Genomic DNA, 20,473 nt, shown 5'->3' with positions numbered 1-20,473 from the left:
TGATCCGCTGCTCCAGCTTCCTAACAAATCAAATCAGACTTGTTTTTTTCCTTAGCCTAGTTTGCCCATTTTAATCTTTTCTAGTCCTCTTACGCTGATAAAAAGATTTGAGTGACCAAGTTAAACAAGCCGTCTGCCCTTTGCGGCAGAGAAAGCAAGAACGAAGGTCCGGCTGGCCAGAAAGGACATCCCTCGATGCACATTCCAGCCCTGCTCTCTTGAGCAGCAGCAGGGGAGTGTTAGAAACTGTAATAAATACCCAAAAAAAGTAGTAAAGTGTTTAATGTAGAAGAATGGAAAGGTAAGTGTGTTTCAGAAATGTTTATTCTGCAGAAGTTCCAGCTGCAGAGCTTCCCCACATGCTGCCTTTTAAAGACACACAGACTCTCCCAGAGCCCATTTAACACTCCACTTGTCGCAGCCCGGCGTGTCGGCTCTGCCAGGCTTTACCACTCAACTTTGGTCAGGGATTTCGGCATTTCAGAACTCTAGATGGTAGCTGTATTTTCCACAAGAGCTGAAGTTTTAGTGCACACACACAGCTGTACTAAGCCTTTGTTTTTAATTAAAGATTTAGCGTTGTGTCATTAGAAAAGCAGTTCCTACCTCAAAAGCAGGTGTTCCCTTTAGCAGGTCCTTCAGTCCTCAGAAATTGCTTGCCTGCAAAATACAATGCATGCATAATTAAGAGGAAGCCATACAATTACAGAGTAAATGGATGTAAGCTTATTAAGGATTGCTAGATGATTTATGTTACTCAAAATTAACTAAATCTTGAGAAATTCTGCTGCAGTCCCACCACAGTCATCCAAGCATTTCTTTAATGTTCGCTCCTCGACAGGAATATTATCCAGCTCTGACTATTTCACATCAACAACACTTGCTCAAGCTATTAAGGATATACCATGAAAATTGTGAGCAGCTTCTCCCTCATCATGCCTCTTAATAGATATTTTCAAACACGCCATTAAAGCTGGAGCAATCCGGGATGATTGGGACATCCCTCCATCAAGCAGTCGTTCAGGTGTTCACACAATGGCTCAAAAGCTCCCAAAGTCCCTGTTCGGCACGCACCTGCACAGCCACCTGCGGCAGCCAGGTTGGATTCACGACTGGATTTTTATCTGATTGGAGATGAACAAAGCTAAAAGAGGCACCAAAACATCTGTGGCCTGATTTAGCAGTTATTATTATGCAGAGCTACTGTGCAAGGCACTCTAAAGGCTTTCATATGGCAGAACTGTCACGTTTTAGTCTGAGACGAGCAAGAAAAAAAAAGGATGAAGCTTTTTTCCTTCGATAAAGGCTGTTCCACTCCATGCCACTTTCTGTACTTCCAAACTTCAGAGCGGAATCTCTCGCAGTGTCATTAATACATTCACGAGTCAAAACCTACAGGTATTGCTAGATGCGTCTCTCAACTAGAAAAGCATGTGCTGTATTCTTTTGAAGGATTACTTTAATGATACTTAGATTAATATTTTAAGGGGATCCAGATTTAAAAAGAAAAAAGAAATCAAGAGCTGCATTTCAGCTGCACGCAGCAGGCAATTTTCTGTATGTTTTCCATGATTTCAGTGAAGCTATATCCACCTGCTTTTTCGGACTTGATGATCCAAGCTAGACAATTCAATTCTAGCAGGGTACCATCTCATCTACTGGGTATTGTATCCCTAATTTTTTTATGGAATATTTTACACTTAGGGCATTATTGTTTCTTTATTGTAAAACATGCACATCTACCAAAAAAACCAACCCTATGAAAATAATGCTCCTTATATTCTCCAGGCAGCACTCCGCAGAAAAGAATATAAACTAAGCTGCAGAGTCAGCTTCAGTTAAGAAGTATTTTAATCCACGCGGAGAAACATGTGCCTTGTTCTTCACCATAGCAAGTAACCAAGCCAGTCTCACAACAAACTATCAGCTCAGTACCTGCTTATTAATGCAAAGTCATATAGAAACACTAATGCTCCTCTCCCTACAGAGGCACATTTCCCATCACACGGGAGTAAAATGCCAGATCTTTCAGTTAAATGAGAAAACAGACCAGTGAAAAAGAGTATCATCCCCGCTTTAGTGAGCGGTAAAGCAGGCAGGAGTGAGAAAAACCTTCTCAAAGTTTTGAGAAGACGGTCAAGCCTGACCGTCTGCCCCAATAAAGTTCATCCCCCATCTGTTGCTGTGATCCACCAGGTTATTTCACTCTCACGCAAGATATTCCAATCTCTTTGCATTGAAAGCACCAAACTTTACCCCATTTGTTAAGAAAAAGAAAGAAAAACACCCCACAGGTCTATGTTTTGCAGCAGAACATTAAAGAAAATGAAAAGTCTTAGCTCCTATTTTAATGCTGGGTGTTGCTGCTCCACTTCGAAGGGGGTAGCGTTGCATCAGCCATGGGTCTGACACCAGCGAAGTAAAACCCACTGCATTTCTCAGTCCGGGCAAAAAGATTTCTTCCTTTAGTAAACCTACATCTTTAGCTGCTCTTTAAATAAACCCTGAAGGAAAGAATTCCTGTACTACGAAGATGGTCTGAACTACCCACAGTTGTAAAGATGGCTTGTTTCCTTAAGTATGTGCGGTTCTTGACTGACAAGCAGAAATGCTAAACAATCTGTCTTTCTCAAACCATATTGACAGATTTGCTAAAATTGCAGGTGTGGCTGCAAAGATTTTTTTTTTTTATGTGCCAGGTCTTACAGTAGTCTGAAACAGACCTCGCCTTGTCCCCTCTCATAATAAATTGAGGAAGACTCTGACCACTTACAGAAGTGTTGGTGAACAGTGGTGGTGGAGAGGAAGAAGTCATTTATCATCTGGCCAGCAAATACCAACTCACGTGTTCCATTATCAGCCATAACCATTTTCCAGTTTGGAAAAAGTATTACTGGGAAGTATGTTAAGAGATGTCTACACATTGCAACACTGATTCCAAGTTTGCATCTTTATTTTTCCCCCCAATGCAATTTTTATGCAAGTGACGCTGAAAAGCAACGCAGCAGAGGAAAGGCAGTCTATTATTTCATGTACATCCCACGCCGCACCCACTCGTCATTTTTATCTTGCCTACGCTATCAGAAAACAGGTACTGCCTGGTATGCATACTGTCCCATCGTGTTTGCCATCCCTGTAATATCCAGTTTCACGTCCTGCACCAGTAGTTCTTGTTCCTCAGCTCTTCGGCTTCCCAAGCTCCTTGCACTTTTACTGTTAAGCATTTCAATGGCTTCTCTACCTCCACCCAGTTTTCTACACAGATGGGTTTCCTCCCCCCACCTGAATTGCCGGCACCCCGTGAATACACGAGCCTACTTTCTGCTTGCTACCTCGTCTCCTACCTTCTGTTTCTTTCTCACCTGAGAATTCACCAAATCCACCCCATCTATAATACAAGAGTCATTCCGAGACTCACAAAAAGCATATACATATTTCAGGGCAAACATTAACAATTCATTTCTGCTTTTCTATGATTTTGAAAGTTCGTTAAGTAGCAATTACTTGGCTCTACCCTGTTTCCAGTGGCAGCCCCTCTGAGGAGGGAGTAAACTACCACCTCTCCTTGGTCCATGAGAAAAGCACACAACTTACCTCACTCAGCAACCCCAAAAATGATGCTTGACAGAAGCAAGGCAGCGAGTCCCCCACCTCCACCTCACAAAGTCATCATGATTTGAGAGTCTCTAGTGCCAATAATTTAGCTCTTTCTGTATGAACAGTGCTCCTCTCAATCTGCGTTTGTGTTGCTGTACTGCCAAAGAGAAACATCAGAGCAAACCTCCAGTTACGTTCAGGATTATCCCTCTTACCCCAGCTAAATGGAATGTCCTCCAGTGCAATTAAGTTTTATAACAGAAAGAATGTGCCATTCATCATATCAGATACCCTTACAGGCTCCCTCAGTTTCTCTAAACCCTTTCTGTTTACTCATCCCCAAATTCAGAAGACTGTTTCCCATATCCCGGGAGAAAAAGCCACTCGATCTTTTGGTTTCCTGCTGTCTCTCACCCTTCATACTTGGTTTCCAAATCTCTAGATAAACAGCTTCCTTTAAATAGCTCCCCGTCTTAAATATGCACGGTACATGGAGATCACTCGATATGACAAGCTGAGAGGGGCGGCACACATTGCAGCTCCAGCATTCCACATGCAAAGCAGTATCACGTTGTCGAATTCCACAGCTTCAAACGCAGAGTCTTGTAAACCCTGAGCTATATATACATGGTGGCCATGAAACCCGGAGATTAAGGCAGCTCAGATGTTCACCCCAGTCCTCCCCTGGAGGAATCGTGCTGGCAGCAAATTAACTACCACACCTCGAACAAGGAAAACCACCTTTATAGCCACAAGCCCCCGTCTTGGCTCCTTGCCCATAACTGAACTCACCAAGAACCCAAAACGAGAATTTATTCTAGAATATACAGTGGACTTTTTTTTAAATGGGTACCACTGCCAAATACTTAATGAATTTTTGTTAAGCATCACACTCCTGTTCCCACACTCGCATGAGGCATCTCAGATAAAGCTGGCAGTATTTGAGAGATTGCTTTTAGATTCAATTCTAGGTTTTTGAGTAGAGCATCTCCCAGGAGAGAAGGAAAGTGCTGAAGTTAGACTAATAATTTAAAGAGTCTTCAAAACACAAGATGGAGTTCCACTGAACTCTAAGAGTGAATAATCTTCTCAGGAAACATTCATGAGCAGCAAGTCAGACATTCACGGTAGTCACGCAACTCTCGCTACTTGCGGAAAGAGATCATACTTCCCAACTGCAGGTAGCGCACAGAAGAATAAAGGTCTTAACTGCAAAGCAAGCAGATATTCTTCACCAATATCCACATTAAATCCTTATGAAAGAGGACAGGCTCTAACAAATAGTCTTCCATAGCAATTCAGGTTGACAAAGTTAAAAACCAGTGAGGTTCATGCAATCAGACAGTAAATAAGCAGCTGCACAAGTGTAGCTGTTTTTATAACACAGTGGATTTTCGTATGTCAAAAGCAATTCGAATAAAGAAACAACATGCGATGATTCCAGAAAGCTGCAAGAGTGACTCACGAATTGCCAAATCACCGGCATCAAGGACCAACCAAGGACCTTTCAGAATGATCCTGAAGCCTGGACGGTGCAGCCAACACTAATTAAGAGGCAGACTCCAGCAGCCAGTGGTCCTCGGTTGGTTAGTGTACAACCGGAGAGCGTGGGGAGGCTCTGAGCGAGAAGTCAACTGCATCACAAGGCAGAAGACGCACGACAAAAGGCTGGAAACACCCAAAGATGGCTGAGATGAAATGTTTTGACACAAGTAATTTTTGAATTCTTCTAGAGATCTTTCAGATGTGTCTAAACAGGAAAAAAAAAAAAAAAAAAACAACCACCCAAACCCCCCCAAGGCTTTAACACACAAACATCCAGATCCACAAAAAGAAAAAAAAAGCAAGAAAACATGAAAACCCAAGGCAGAAAACACCCTTGGTGAGAAAGAAAGCACATTCCTTTTCACTAGAAGCGCAATAAAAAAAGAAAGTGATTTCAGCAAGACCAAAGTACCTCTTTTCACAGTTGAAGAACTCTGCTGCTAACAGGACTAAATTAGCTAAAATTAGCTATCGCAGTTTTATTCCCCACAGCACCTCTAGCTTCCTGTGTGGATGAGTAGTTTGGGTGAAAGCAGTTCTAATTTGCATTCAGAGCATGAAAATTTAAGGCAAATAGTGATTTCTGACCAGTTCCTTCCATGAACACTGGTGCATAAGAAAAAAACTGTCTTTCACATTCAAGTTTAATCCTCTTCCGAAATATTTATTTTTGGAACAATCCATTGAACAGTATGCCTTCAGCCTCGCCAAATTACAGCTACAAATAAAGGTTTTAAGAATTCAAGAATTCCTCCTACTGTTCCATCTAATCAATACAGATCCACTGTGACTCCTGTCATACGCTTTATTTGTCAAAGCACACGCCCGCGCCCACACTTAGCGTTATCCGACAACCTGCCATCTTTTTGGGTAGTACAGACCAGAGATGGGCATTTTTAATGATTTGAGATGTTACGGAGATTCACTAAGTAAAAACTCAGCTGCATGCACATTAGAAAAAGGAGCAGCAAGAACCTGAGCCAAGTCTTGAATGATGACTGAAACAGGAACACCCCTCAGTTAAACTAAATGCAACTGAAGCTGCTCCAATGGCCGTTTTGCCCTAGCTGGGGCTGAACACTAATCATCCCTGGAGAAGGACAAAGAGAAAAAAGCAGCTTTCATTATTCAAATTTCACTTGTCCTCTAATGAAAGGCTGCTAAACTGATTGCGCTTCCTGCAATCCCGAAGGAACACGAAGGCTACCTCCCCAGTGGGAGGTTCAGAGTCAGAGTTGACTTAAATGTGCCCAGGACAGCAGTGAGTGGGAAGTGGCTGCATTCACACTTGTGAAGTCTTACTCTTGAAACCAGGATGGGTACATGCCAACGGCTCTTGGGAACGGTCTATGGTCCATGCCAGCTCTTGAACAGCATCCACCAGTGCCTGGGAGAAGACTTCTGCCCCAAGGCCAGAGATTGCAACAGGAAATACTCTGAAAACAAACAGCACCGAGGCTGTACGCCAGCACTCCCAGAAGTCACCCAGCATCATGTAATTCACCGGTACAGGTACAGCCGGAGACGCCAGATGATGAGAAGCTCTTACTTAGTAAGTTTTGATATTCACATCAGCCCAGCTTCCTGGAAACTCCAGTAGTCCAGGTCATCCTCATCTGCCCCTGCGAAAGAGCACACCACCAAGAGAGTCTCCCCAGCCCACTACTGTAAGAAACAGGGGTGGTTTGCAAGGTCTGAGTTCTCCATGCCTTTTTTAAAAATGCTCATTTTTGCTAGCCTTTAAGAAGTCTTTTATAAGGTCTCTCTGCTCTAGATGGTTCTTTTTATCTAAACTGAATGCCTGGCAAATCTGTTTTTCACAGGCTAGCGTGGACAACCAGCCGGCGGCTAGCACAGACAACCAGCAACTCTCCATATATTCTCCACAGTCTTCCTCTGCCCCTTCACAGTGTGATCCACCCACCCATAACAGCTCAATAGAGGGCTATTTCCAACTCACCACCCTCTTCACTCACACCGATTCAACTGTTACATTTTTTTAAAAGTTTAACAAACAGCTGGAGGTGTGAGGTGACCATAAGTTTTCACCAGTATCTAACCCACAACTGCCACCTCTTTAACCCAAAACGCCGCTGAGCTGACGGGCTGCCTCAATCCTCATTCTCTCGTTCTCCACACAGTGCTGTATGTCGCTCCATTAGCTCTATTTCTCAACCGCATGGAAACTCTTGGTCTCACGTTGCAAAGGAACTTCTTGGAGCTCGATCCTATTCAAGCCATAGTTAGCGCTTCCTTTTTGCCTCCACCAGCCACAGGTGAAGGAGGACAAGGAAGAAATAAAAGGCTTCTAGCTGCAAGTCATAAAGGCATCGAGGTCACATCCCCAGCAGACAAGCCTGAAATACATTTATCAGCAACCAGGTTGTAACAGGCTGTTCAACACGTAAACGAAAAAGCATCCTTCTCTCGCTCTTCATCCACAGCACATCCTTTTGGGGTAGCAGTAAAGAACACCATAACTTTCCCACGCCCTAACGTGGCAAGTCCTGAGATGGTTCAAGAACAGGGCTGTTTGTTTCCTCTCCGCTTTCACAGATGACAAACTCACGCTGCACAGATCAGAGAGTCAATGGAGCGGTCAGTGATGCCGTGCACATTTGAAAAAAATACAAACGTGAATGTGTATCAAATATATCCAGCTGCTGGTGCAGCCTCGAATAGAGAACACCATAATCTCACTTGGACTACGAAGCACTGCCTTTCTGTGACTTCAGAAAAGGAAAACCAAGACGGAAGTTGCAGGTGCCAACAGCAATTTTACAAAATTAGACCAGATTAAAGAATGTTGTCTGCAGCATCAGCTAATATATTAGTGTGGGCAAACAAGAGAGAAGTTTGGATTTCCCATTTCTTCGGGACCTTGAAGACTGCCTCAGCAGTGACACGTTACCATGGCAACAGCTTTAGAGCAAAACAACTATTGGAGGAGAATTCGGAACCGCATCTGACATTTTACTATTGTAAGAAAGCATGAAAATTCATGAGACTTAAATCTACTTATGTTTTCAAGGTTGACACCTGCCAACTTTCATAATTTAAGCGCCAGAGTTGCCCGTTAACGTCTCCTCCCTTACACCCAAGCCTCCTGCAGAGGTCATAATCCTCCGCTGCTATCGCTGCTCCTCCAGGAGCCGGTGCAGCGTGGAGGGGATTGTGCACGGATGGACGGCGGCGGGGAGAGCTGCACAGCCGCAGGTCACTCTTCAGGGATGCTGTTAACTGACTTCACTGAGCCCTTAAACGCTCAGCACACCTTAAAAACCCACCTACCGAGTCACTGTGGTTTTTTAAAGAACCCACACAGAGAACAGCCAGTACTGTTTACGTTGAGGTTTAGGTGGTGCTTGTGAACGAGTCGTTTCACAGGGACTTGAGGACTCAAATGTGGCAGTACCGGCGATCTGTGCTTCTTCACCTGACCCGCCACTGCCCCAGTCTTGGCCTAGAGGTACCTTCAAGACAGAGAGGTTTAGGATTTATTTAATCCTTGGATTTTCACTTTGGAAACTTATTTCTGAAAGTGTATTTCACATGGAATGCTTTGAAGGAAAAAACCCACAACCCATCAAGTACCAAAATTAAGCAGAATACACACCAGCAGCCTGACCAACGCCCCGGGTTAAAAACTCTGTTATGTAGTTTAAAAAAAAAACAAACCGTAAGATATCTCCATGCAAAAGGTCATTTATATAGACCAAATTCCCATGCCCAGATGTGCTCTAAACAAACACCAGCATCTGAGCAAATCAGTTTGACAGGTTTAATGACCCATGTATTTTAGGTTAAATATTTAAGACATTTGGGAACACTTAAGAGGAACTGAACTAGCCATTAACCATGCCCTTGAAATCAGTCACACCCTCGCTTCAGAAGGTGAGCAAGACTAAGATGAAGACACTCATTAGCAAATTCAGCATCTCCTTTGTTTACAGTGATATATTTTATGAACTAGTTGCTCTTTACAGACTCAATTCTGAGTTAAGGCCGCACATTTCCATAACAAACCACTGGGCAGAGCCTCCATCATGCCTCTATATTCTATTTGTTGTCCTCATCACACTTTTTAGACACGACAGGCAGCAACATTTTCAAGAGGGATGTTCGTCCCTTGCACATATCATGGGGCATTGAGATTTCTCCCTTCTCTCAAGGGGCAAAACGGAACAGAATGAGCAAGCAGGGGAATAGGGGAAGAAAAAACAACACACACACATACATGACACTGCTACTTAAGCGCTAGAAATCAACGTGTTTTCCTGCCTGCTTTTTGTGGAACCCGCTCCTGAACACAGATGCTGCTTTACAGGAAATTTTATCTTCCTTTCCCCGATATCTGCTACCTCGGCACACATGAGCTTCACAGGTTGGTTTCCAGTGCCTGGTGTCTCCGTTACAGAAACCGGAGATGAAGCTGAGCAGAATGGCTTGAAAGGGTTCCAACAGCAGGACCGGTGTCACAACAGCCAGATAAGACCATATTAGAAACGCCTAACACTCCTCATTACTCACAGGTGAGCAAAAGCATCCCAAGGGCATGCCACACACACACGCTATTTCTAAAAACAGAAGGAAAACAGTATTTCCTCTGTGTACTAGAGCTCCTGCATTAACAAGGGCAGATGGGAATGATAATTCCCCTTGTCTCCAACACTTAAGTTTAGCCTGTGCCAAAACTCAGTAGTTACAGATTACAAATACAACAGAACCTGATTGTGCTTTTACATATCAATTTCCCTATTAATTTGGGGGCTGCTATTTAGCCAGTGATGATACAGAAGATGGATCATCGGTTCTTATTAGACAGAAGGAATGCAGCTTTTTTTTTTTAAATGATGCCAGACAACAGTACAACTAGTACACCAAGGAATACATTTTAAAAAAATAAACAAAACCCACAGTAATCTAAGTTTTTCCATTGTGCAAAGGTAACGCGTTTAGAGTCTCTGCATTATCAGTAGATTTCTCTCTGCCTTCTCAAGGGGCAAAACATAAATATGGATCATAAGGAGGAAGGCAAAAGAAGAAAAGCATTTAAAAAACCCCAGTGCACAGACACAGGGTCATTGCTGCTTAAGTGCTAGAAATCATCGAGCTTCCCTATTTGCTTTTCTGGAATCTGCTGCTAATAAAGCAGCTGCTACCTGGCACTTCTGGAAGACAATCTTCACCCATCTCCTAACAGCGGGGAGGACCAGTTGATAGGACCCAAGGCACCACTGCAACTGCGGAGCCAGATTACCTTTCCAAGTACAAAGTTAAACCTGGTCAAGGCTTAAGTGACCCGCTGCATTTGACAGCTGAATATTTGAAATCCTGCTGTTCCAGAGTCTGGATTGCACAGTGAAGAATTACAGATCCTGGCTGTAGTTCTGCAGCATGTGAAAACATACTCCACTCAGCTCTGTAAGCCAACCCTGGCAGGGGCTGGGGGAGGTTCCTCCTCTCTCTCCTCCTTTCTTCAAGCCAAAATGCCTTTCCAGGAGTCATGGCTATTCAGTAGCCCAGAGACTTTACCTAGTATCAAAGTATTTACTTCTAGACTAGGGGCCGCCCTCTAACAGAAAAGTTAATGACGCTCAAAATCACTACAGACACAATACAAAGTGTTATAATCAATTAAAAGCAAGACCATTCAGAGTAAGACTATACTCCGGAAGTTTCCAGAGGACTTGTTGCCCAAAAGCTTCATGTGGAAAAGACCAAATTCCCCACAATGATGCAATATTGGTGTCCTGAGATAGCAACACTACTGCAATGGTAAAGTCCTGATGACACACAGACTTTGCCAGGCCCTAATTGAGATCCCAGCTCTGCAGAGAAGTCACCTGTGGAACATCCCACTTTCTCCCAGTTCCTTCAGGAAAAGCCTCCAAACATCACCTCAGCTCCCCTCTGCGGGGACAGTGACTGACCTGGCCAAGCCAGAGCTGGCACCTCGGGTCAGGCTGACTCTGGCACTAAAGGGAAGGTGCAGGGGAACAAAAGAAAATAAACATTCTCCCATTATTTGTCATACAGCACCAACATTTGAGACTTCCAGCTGAAATCAGAGCAAGCAAGAGTGGATTTGTTCTGTAAGGTGTAAGCAGAAAGCGATAGCGATACCTGGTGAAAGGGAAGAAGGGGAGATACAGGTCAGAACAGTGTTGCCAGATAGGGTTAAGATCATTAACATTTAGTTATCTGCCATTTATCTCACATATCACATTTCCAAGGCATAAAGAACCCAAGCTTTTGGGATTTTCTGTAAGTCTAAATGCTTTGCAGTGATGTTAAAAAAAAAATCATCCTGCTGCAAAGGGAATTTGTGTTTCCCCAGGAAGAGCAGTTCCTAGGACTCAGATTGGGGAGGGGTGAGGGGGGAGAAAGACCAACCAAACAAAAAAAAGTCAGTGCGTAAGAGTTAAGTTTACCTTCTTTACAAGTGGGCTGACAACCCAAGCAGTCAGAATAAGATTCAGTGCCAGTCTGCAAATAGATTAAACATTTGGTTTAAGCTGAAAGATGTTCATATACCCCGCATCAAAACTATGGCTTGTATGGTTTTTAACACACAGTGTCACCCCTTAGTGAATTCCAGACAGAAGTGACTGGCCTTGGAATTACCCGATAAATCCTTCAGATGTTTGTTTACAACTTTAGATTAATTAAGGTTTGTAAAGGAAGAAGTTTCTAAAGCTAACAAAAAATTAACTGGAACAGAGGAAAGACACTAATTCCCCATTATGCAACTGCCTCCAAAACCAGATTTGTTCAATTCAGCATGAAAAAGCGGGACGGAGTCTCAGCACCCAACAGCAGATGACGACAGGTTACAATAAGGTGTGGACAGCTGTGTTAAACCAGAACAGACGAACAAATTGGTTCAAGATCGGAGCCACGATATACGCAGCGGCGTATTTGACACAGGTAGGCTCTTAAGTAACACCCTGCAGAAGATGGCTGCAGAGCAGAGCACCACAGCGCAAGATCATTCATCCAGCATTCACCCTACCCTGCCCTGCGATGCAGTGTTAAACATGATTTTTTAATTATTTTTTTTTTTAACCTATCATGCCTACAGCCACAGCAAAAACAGCCAGAGGTCTGCATGATGAGAGACTGACGCACTTTTATTCTGCTGCATTTCTGCAAATTGCTAGTCAATCGCAGTAAATAAAGAGTGAGAGGGAAAAGAACCGCAGGAAAAAAAGGAGAGATTCGGCATCTTGGCAGATTCCTTCCCCACAGACCCTATTTTATTTTGCCTAAGGCAGAGGAGCAGTATGAGTTTGTCAGTGTTATCACAACAACAATACCTGATGCAAAGGGAGCTTGGTGGAACTGTTCTCTCGGACACTTGCTCTGTGCCTATCAAGGAAAGCGATAGCTGCTCTTAAGACGCGACAAGATCGGAGCAGTTTCCCGTCAAGACTGAAAGCAGTACAGCGTGCAATACTTTACAGCACAATTAAGTAAATTAGCGCACAGATTTACTGCCTGAAAAATCTCAAATAATGTCTTCAGAAATCAAAAGCTACATGAATAAAATAAATATTGCACTACTGCCGAACAAAAAAAAAAACAATCCCCTTGTGAAAATACTTCAGATGTAGCAATAAAACTAGTTTCCAGCAGTACACTTAATCCATCTGATTTCTATTTCTCACACCTGCGGGAATTAAGGGAGTTCTGCAGAGCCAGAAGAAGCCTACACACTGGAGGGAGAACATGCAGAGGCTCAACACGTCATCTATTCAGCACAGCAAGGCCCCCACTCACCAACGAAACAATCCCAAGAGCTGCTCCAGCGCCAAAATACAAGTAATTTTCTAATAAAATTCCCTCCCTCCTCCATCCAGGGGCCTCGAATCCAGTGCCTCGTCTTGCTCAGGTACATTACTCAGGGAGACAGTCCCAGGATAGCTGAGGTCTGCACTGCCACCAGAATCATGGAATTGTCTCAGCTGGAAGGGACCTTTAGGATCATTGAGTCCAACACTGACAAAAACCACCACTACCCCACGTCCCTCAGCACCGCGTCTGCCCAGCTTTTAAATACCCCCAGGGATGACGACTCCACCACCGCCCTGGGCAGCCTCTTCCAACGCTTGACAGCCCTTTCCAGGAAGGAATTTCTCCCAATATCCATCCTAAACCTCCCCTTGTGCAACTTGAGGCCGTCTCCCCTCATCCCATTGTTCATTACCTGGGAGAAGAGACCAACCCCCCCGGCTACCCCCTCCTTTCAGGGAGGTGTGGAGAGCAAGAAGGTCTCCCCCTCAGCCCCCTTTTCTCCAGGCTGAACACCCCCAGCTCCCTCCTCACAAGACTCATGCTCCAGGAGCAGTGGCTCCAGCCACGCATCCCTGCACTGGGATAGCTGATCCATTGCTGCTCAGGCCAACTCAACTCATTAAATACATTGGAAAAGCTTGATGTGTAGGTTCTTATTGCAAAGACCAACTTAAAAAAGTAATTATACCATCCTGTTTTTAATCTGAACTTAATAAATCTGCGCTGAAAAGTTTTAAGAAAAAAAAATAAAAGCTGTTCACACATCCATTCGGAGTTCCACCTGCATCCTGGCTGAGCCATCAAATATCACATTAAACCTGGGCAAAACCAGGAGCACACAAGGTGACAGACAGCATGCACGGCCACCAGCTTCTGCTCAGAGACAGGACGCTGGCTCCTGCAGGAGGTACTTATGAACTGGACTTGTCTGCATTTGGGTTTTGTTTTGTTAATATTTATTTTAAGCTCACTGGCAAGTCTCACTGTCTGTTTCGCTGGGCCAGGATGTCAACAGTAACCCTGCACCTACAGGCTCTGCTCCCAAATACCATGTTCACCACTAACCAAGCGTAACTAGGAGGTGGGAATACACTGAAACTGGCCCCGTGCAACACGCCTGACAGCTACTAACAAAACAAAGAAAGTTGTATAAACAGCTCTGTTCCTATGCCACCCAGGGTCTGGCCATTTCTAAGTCAACAACCTGTATGTGAAATATAGTCACTCCAGCTGCATTCAGATTTAGAAGCTGCTATGACTCAAAAGTTATTAATTAATTCTTCTGTAATTTTAAGATAAAATCCAACTAAAAGAAGGCAAGTATAATATATTGTCTCATGTGTAATGCCGTTGTTTTTACAGTTCTCAGCATTTCATTAATTGAGAGAAATAAAATATTTGTATTTGAGTTTGAGCAGACTCCAAACTTCTTGGCTCCCCCTACACACAGATATTGCATTTTATACTGGACCCAACATGCGGCTCTCAACACATCCAAGGACAACAAATAATCATCCAGGGGTGAGAAAGTGAAAGAACAAAAACACTGAATACTACAATTTCTAAAGTGGCCTGAGAATGACTCAAACTCGCTTTGTCTCTGGCACATCACTGAAACTCCAACTCAGCGAGACAGACACGACTGGAAACTCCCACAAGAATGGCAGGAGTTGAATAGCTGGGGTTTGCTCTTACTACGGTAAGTTCTTTCAGTCAACAGCATATTTTGAAGCGACAATTTTATAATTTTAAAGCAGAAACGGGTAGAGGGCACGTGGCATTTCAGCACGCACCACTTCTAGTGGTTTGCACTACTCAAAATCCCATTGCTTCCAGAACTTCCACTGAAAGTCAATTATCTCCTACTCAAATTCTGACCACGCGCGCAGTAACGTGATGTGGGGAGACGGGTGAAGGGTCCTCCTCTCAACAGGTTTATTTTGAAAGGCCAAAGGACTTCAGTCAAAGGAGGAGCAAAATTATCAGGGCTTACTCTGAGTATCGCTATGCAGTAGCTACAGGAGTCCTTGAATGTTTTTCTTGTCTAAGTCTGTGACAAAGTTAATCTAAAGGGAACATTAGGTAAATCATAGAACAGTTCAGGTTGGAAGGGACCTCAAAGCCCACCCAGTGCCACCCCCTGCCCCGGGCAGGGACACCTCCCACCAGACCAGGTTGCTCCAAGCCCCGTCCAACCTGCCCTTGAACCCCTCCAGGGATGGGGCAGCCACAGCTTCTCTGGGCAACCTGGGCCAGGGGCTCACCCCCCTCACAGCCAACAATTTCTGCCTCACATCTCATCTCAATCTCCCCTCTGTCAGTGGAAAACCCTTCCCCCTCGTCCCATGGCTCCCCTCCCTGCTCCAGAGTCCCTCCCCAGCTTTCCTGGAGCCCCTTGAGGGACTGGAAGGGGCTCCAAGGTCTCCACGGAGCCTTCTCTTCTCCAGGATGAGAAATAAATACTCTCACCCAGTTAAGAGATGCCTTCATTTCTTACTCTGGCAAGACAAAAGTTCACTGCAAAATACGGCTGGGTGAATTTAATACAGAAGGTATATTGATTCGCTGTACTAAGCTTTAAAATAAATAACTTAAAACTATGATGCTAGGGATCACTGTTACATCATTTTTAATTAAAGTCTTCTATATAGAGTCTTAAAACAACAACAACAAAAAAAACCACCACACATGCGATTGCCAGAAAAATAAATGCATCCAGTTCAGAGGAAGCCGTTATTGCTTGACCCACCTGGAAGATTTGCTCTTCTTTCTAAACTGAAGCAAAAAGCTTGACAGACGGCGTCTCCTATCTGCTGCCGGGCCATGGCTGCATCCCAACGGACACTCGGCTCCCCCCAATGCCACCGAAGAGCTGACTCACTGCTCGGCCGATGCAGCACACTCTTGTTTCAGCAAATAGTTAGGGCATTGCACAGTGAGCGGTTGGTCTCTAGGATGAGATCATTCCCAACAGCAAACTTCATCAAAAAGCTTTTTGTTACATGCTGTTGTACTTCAGAAAGTTAGCTTCATTTTATGATTAATTAGTAAAGAAGATGTTTTACAGAAAGGTTCGCTTTATTATTCAGAAAATATTCAGTAGCCTCCCCCCCTTTTTCCCCCCTCCTACATTTCCTACCACTTTAGATTTAGAATGCTTGTAAGACATTTTTAATTTTTTTAGCCAAATTCTTAGAATCATAAGAGGATGACTTCTGACAAGTACCAGAGGGACTTGGGAGTGGCTTTGTGTTTGCGTTTTTTCTTGGCATTTGAAAGAAACAACACTTTTAGACTCTACAACATCATTTCAGTTATGCTTTGCATATCTTGCAAAAGTGACAAGGAAATATTTGGAAGATATGGACAAGACAACAAGAAGAAATGGAAGGAGAAGGTTGTTACTGTGCAAGACACCCTTGCTGAAGAATAAGCAAGGGGGAGAAAAGGAAAAAAAAAAGAAAAGATAAAAGTAGTGGCCATAGTACCTTCCTTCCCCCTCAATAAAATCCAAATACTGCTCTTGGGCTCCTGAAGTTCAGCTCAGAGGAGCTGAGACAACTACTTTCAAAATATCAGTTCCACAAAGATTACATAGTGCCCAGTGCTCCAGTGCCCAATCAGCTCTAGACAGCCAAGTCCTGCGCACAAAACTTCATGCAGCATCTGAAGTCCTGATGCTGTACCCGTCCAAGGGCACCAGCAATTGATTAAGCCAAACACCCAGCATATTCTAGATCCATAAATCCAGCATCCTCGCATACACCTCCAAAGGAATGGATCCCACATACACACTTAAGCATATGAAACATGCACAAACAGCATCAACCTGAAACAAACATCTATAGTGTCCCCTTCCTAAGCGACGTGGGCTCCACACCCTACAAGCTGGAGATCCTGGTTCTGTCTCCTCCTCAGCCTGAAAGCATTTGACACCATCTGCCCCACTCCTGGGAAGCGCACGACCAACCAAACATCTGCCACGGCACTTTTTGCACAGCGGTCAGCCTCTTATGTGTAGGGCAAGCCCAAATGCACAACTTAAAGCCCGAAAGACCAGCAAGACCATGTCTGTCGATCCCCCTCCTAACCAAGCAGTCTAGGTTTTGGCTTCTGTTTCAGGAACCATTTCAGTGTTTCATGGAAGAGGCTTGCTGGATAAAAGCGGAAATAATCCCAAGGATGTAAGCCAGAACTCATGGCTCCTGACATCTGAGCATCCTATTCCTCTGCTGCAACTGAGCATGACCTTTTTTGAGCCTCCTTCTAGATCCTCCCCATTATTTTATTGCAGTCATGCAAAAATTCTCGCCTTGGCCACACGAAGCAAAAGAAAACCGGATGCAGAACTAAGATTTGCCATTGTATAGCACACAACTGAAACACATCAGAGTGCAGTGGCATTTATTAATGGCTACATCACAGAAGTTAAGAACAAAAGTTAGAAAGTCCCATAGTATTTAGAAATGAAGAGAAACTTTGATTGTATTCTATGAACTGATCACTTCCACAGATCTCTGGTGAGGCACAGGCTGTCTGTTCTCAACTCGCTTCTCAGAAGGAAACACAGATGCTTCAGAAAGTTTCTCCCTGTGGTTGGTTTGTTTCTTCTTTCATCCAAGCATCTGCTGCCTGCAATTCATTCGCCTCTGCAGCCTTTCAGCTGTAGCTAGACGGAATGAATGAGTCACTTAATTAACCCAGAGTTTACACAAAAGAAACGTGAAAGCAAGAGACTGCCTTTAATCAGATCAATCCAGTGAGCATCTTGAACACACTGAACTTTCCTTTTTTTAAAAGATATATTTAAAAAAAAATAATAGTAGACTAACAGAAGTAATTTAGTCAAAACTATCCAAGAGAACAATTCACAGGCAATTTCCAGAACAAAAAATATAAGATTTGAGTAATTTCCATAAAATACAGTCGACATTCCTGTTTAGTAGATGAAAATGGTCCCCTCGGTGTACACTCCCCTTTTTTGGTATTATGCTTCTGAAAAGTATAATAGAAAGCATTTCATCTAGAACTTGCAGCTCCTGTACTTTGAAAAACTAAAAGAAAAACTCTCAGAAGAGATAAGCAGGGGCATGGGAGCGATTCGTGTGACCTGCAAGCTACAAGTGTGATAAATTTTGCCAGGAGGGCAAAGGTAACAGCGGTAACCAAAAGATAATCTTTTTTATTTGAAGATTGAGAGACTTTTGAGCTGGGTTATTTCCTCAACACCACCAGCACTTTCCTGTTTACAGATTATTCGCCTTCTATGAACGACAGGCATTTTTTTGTTGCAGTAGGTCAGCGCTGGTAGTGTAGATGAAGGGACGCAGCAGACAGAACCACACAGGATTCACAGACAGGCAGGCTGTGGTACCAAACCTGGGAGCAGCACCTAAGGCTCTAACGCAGATAATTAAGAGGAGACAGCTCACAGTTAACCCTCAACCAAGCACGGAAAATGAGAGGATGAATAAAGGACAAAACAGAAAAGATGTAACTGCACAAATCCACATAGATGATCCTTTCGCCTGACCTGTTGTAGTAGGTTTGATTTTTTTCACATGCTGTGAAAGTGGAGAGAGTAATACAAAAGAATCAAAACAACCAATAGTGACTTACTTCACCCAAGCTGCTGTTCATGCTAAAATATTTCCTTTTATTCCTCTCCATACATTCCATGTATTCCTCTGATCTAGCTGCTTTTTTTTTTTTTCTACCCCCAATCCCACAAAAAGGTTTAGGCTTGAATCTAAAGCGTTAACAGGAAAGAAAGCTGCTTTGAAAAAGTCCAGTATCGGTGAGAAGTGCAGCTGGTGGATATACAGCTTCCCTTTGCAGTGTGACATCTCTTAATAACCCAGTAACACCTTTCAACGGCATCCGAAGCTTAGGTTGCATAAATAGTTAGATCCAACCATCTTTAATTTGAAATTTAAAATAATTTAAGGACAAAGCATCGTAAGTGACTTGGAGGACCTACAAAGTTACCTTTCTTTAAAGGTTATGAGTTAAAAATTCAATACTACTCAAGGTTATCTATATGTGCTAAATCAGGTATTGAAGACCAGACACTACCTCTCCTACTTTTCACTTTCTGAGGATTTTATTTTATTCCTCAATCTATAAATTGTGACACTTCTTTTAAGCAATACTACAATTGTTGAGAAAAATGCCTGGTTTTACAGTTCTACTATCGGGATGCTCTAATGCATTTCAACTGAGATCACCAATTTGTGTGTACTCATTGTGTTACCCCCTTCACATTTGCAAAATTAATTCAGCACAATGTTTAATTATTAGAATAGAGTTGCAAAAATAACGCCCACTGAAATTTTGATGATATGGCAAAGATATGTAACACCTGAGTCTTGATTCGCCCCACTCCCCTTAGGCATTCAATAAATTGATAACTCTTCAATTAAAAAAATGACCAAAAGTTAAATTACTAAATACCACAAGTGCTTACTGTAAAAATATATAAAAAGAACAAATGCATTTTAATTCCATACAGATTTTAAGAGCAAGTTTTGCACCATATTATTTCCTGTTCCGTTCACGTTCAACTATTTGATTACATCAGCACCTCAAAATGATATTAGAAGATGTGAAGCTTGCCAGAGAATTTCATCTGGGAAACGTAACAGGCACAGTCAGCATATTTGGCTGCTGAAAAATAAGGCTACAGATAAATTACATACTAGAGAAAATAAACATACCCCCGACTCGAAGGAAGAAAAGAGTTTAATTTTGATCAATCTAGGGTATTTTCAATGTTTCTACAGGCATATCACAGTCAAAAAACGCAGCTGAGGCTCCTTTCAAAACAAACCTGCATTAGTACATTCTGCTTTGTTCCACAGGAGAGCACCTTGGCTGTGGGATCCAGGGCAAACGCAGGGAATCTGGTCTTGGCAAGCTACACCATCAGAGGTGGAGTTTGGGGATCATCAATGGGCATTTAGGTCCTATTGGCACAGGACAGAGAGCACTGCTTTCATTAAGACAGCCCGTCAACTATGCCAACAGCGTTCCTCACAACCTGTGTTCCCCCCGCTCCCCACGTGCCATTTCTTTAACAGAAAGATGACAAAGAAAATTATTTCAGAAGACAGAGGGATGGTCTCAGGTAATAATTCCAGAATGGCCAGGCAACACCGACAACTTCAGGCTTTAAAAACTGTAACTATCAAACTGGATTCTATACATGGACTTATTACACCTACAGGAATTACGATCTCCCTTTTCACTTCTATACAGGAAAAATAATAAAATGGTGCCAGAATTATACCACCATTCAGGAGTACCCCATTCCCTAGAGCCTACCAGCACACTTGAGCTCTGCCAAAAATCTAGATATGTTGACCTCAGACCGTACCCTCAAGTCCTATAAATGTGTTATCTACAACATTGCTTTTCATATATGCAATCAGACTGAAACGGTGATCCAAGAGAACTAAATTCCCCCATTTATTTTACTGAAGATGACACCTTAAAGAGTGGGCACTATTTCAAAGCTGAAGGCTTTAGTACAGGT

At 43.2% G+C, this 20,473-nt stretch overlaps 1 protein-coding gene across 17 annotated transcripts in view; it reads right to left on the bottom strand.

Moving 5' to 3' along the window:
- The window catches only part of MAP4 (microtubule associated protein 4), a 170,282-nt gene that overhangs the window by 137,806 nt on the left and 12,003 nt on the right, over nt 1-20,473 (bottom strand). For 13 of the 17 annotated variants that reach the window (XM_074573810.1, XM_074573816.1, XM_074573820.1 and 10 more), the window contains exon 2: nt 607-660. The exons of 1 other annotated variant lie outside the window; for it this stretch is intronic. The gene's annotated coding sequence lies outside the window, so the exon portion shown is untranslated. Of the gene's footprint in view, nt 1-606; nt 661-3,594; nt 4,030-15,688; nt 15,890-20,473 lie in introns of those variants that run through there. 3 more of the 17 variants (XM_074573813.1, XM_074573808.1, XM_074573807.1) reach the window with 3 other exon arrangements.

The sequence above is a fragment of the Larus michahellis genome, chromosome 2 (assembly GCF_964199755.1).
Source record: "Larus michahellis chromosome 2, bLarMic1.1, whole genome shotgun sequence".
In the NCBI taxonomy this organism is placed as follows: Eukaryota; Metazoa; Chordata; class Aves; order Charadriiformes; family Laridae; genus Larus; species Larus michahellis.
The sequence above is the reverse complement of the archived record's forward strand: the minus strand, read 5'-3'. Positions and strand labels throughout refer to the sequence as shown.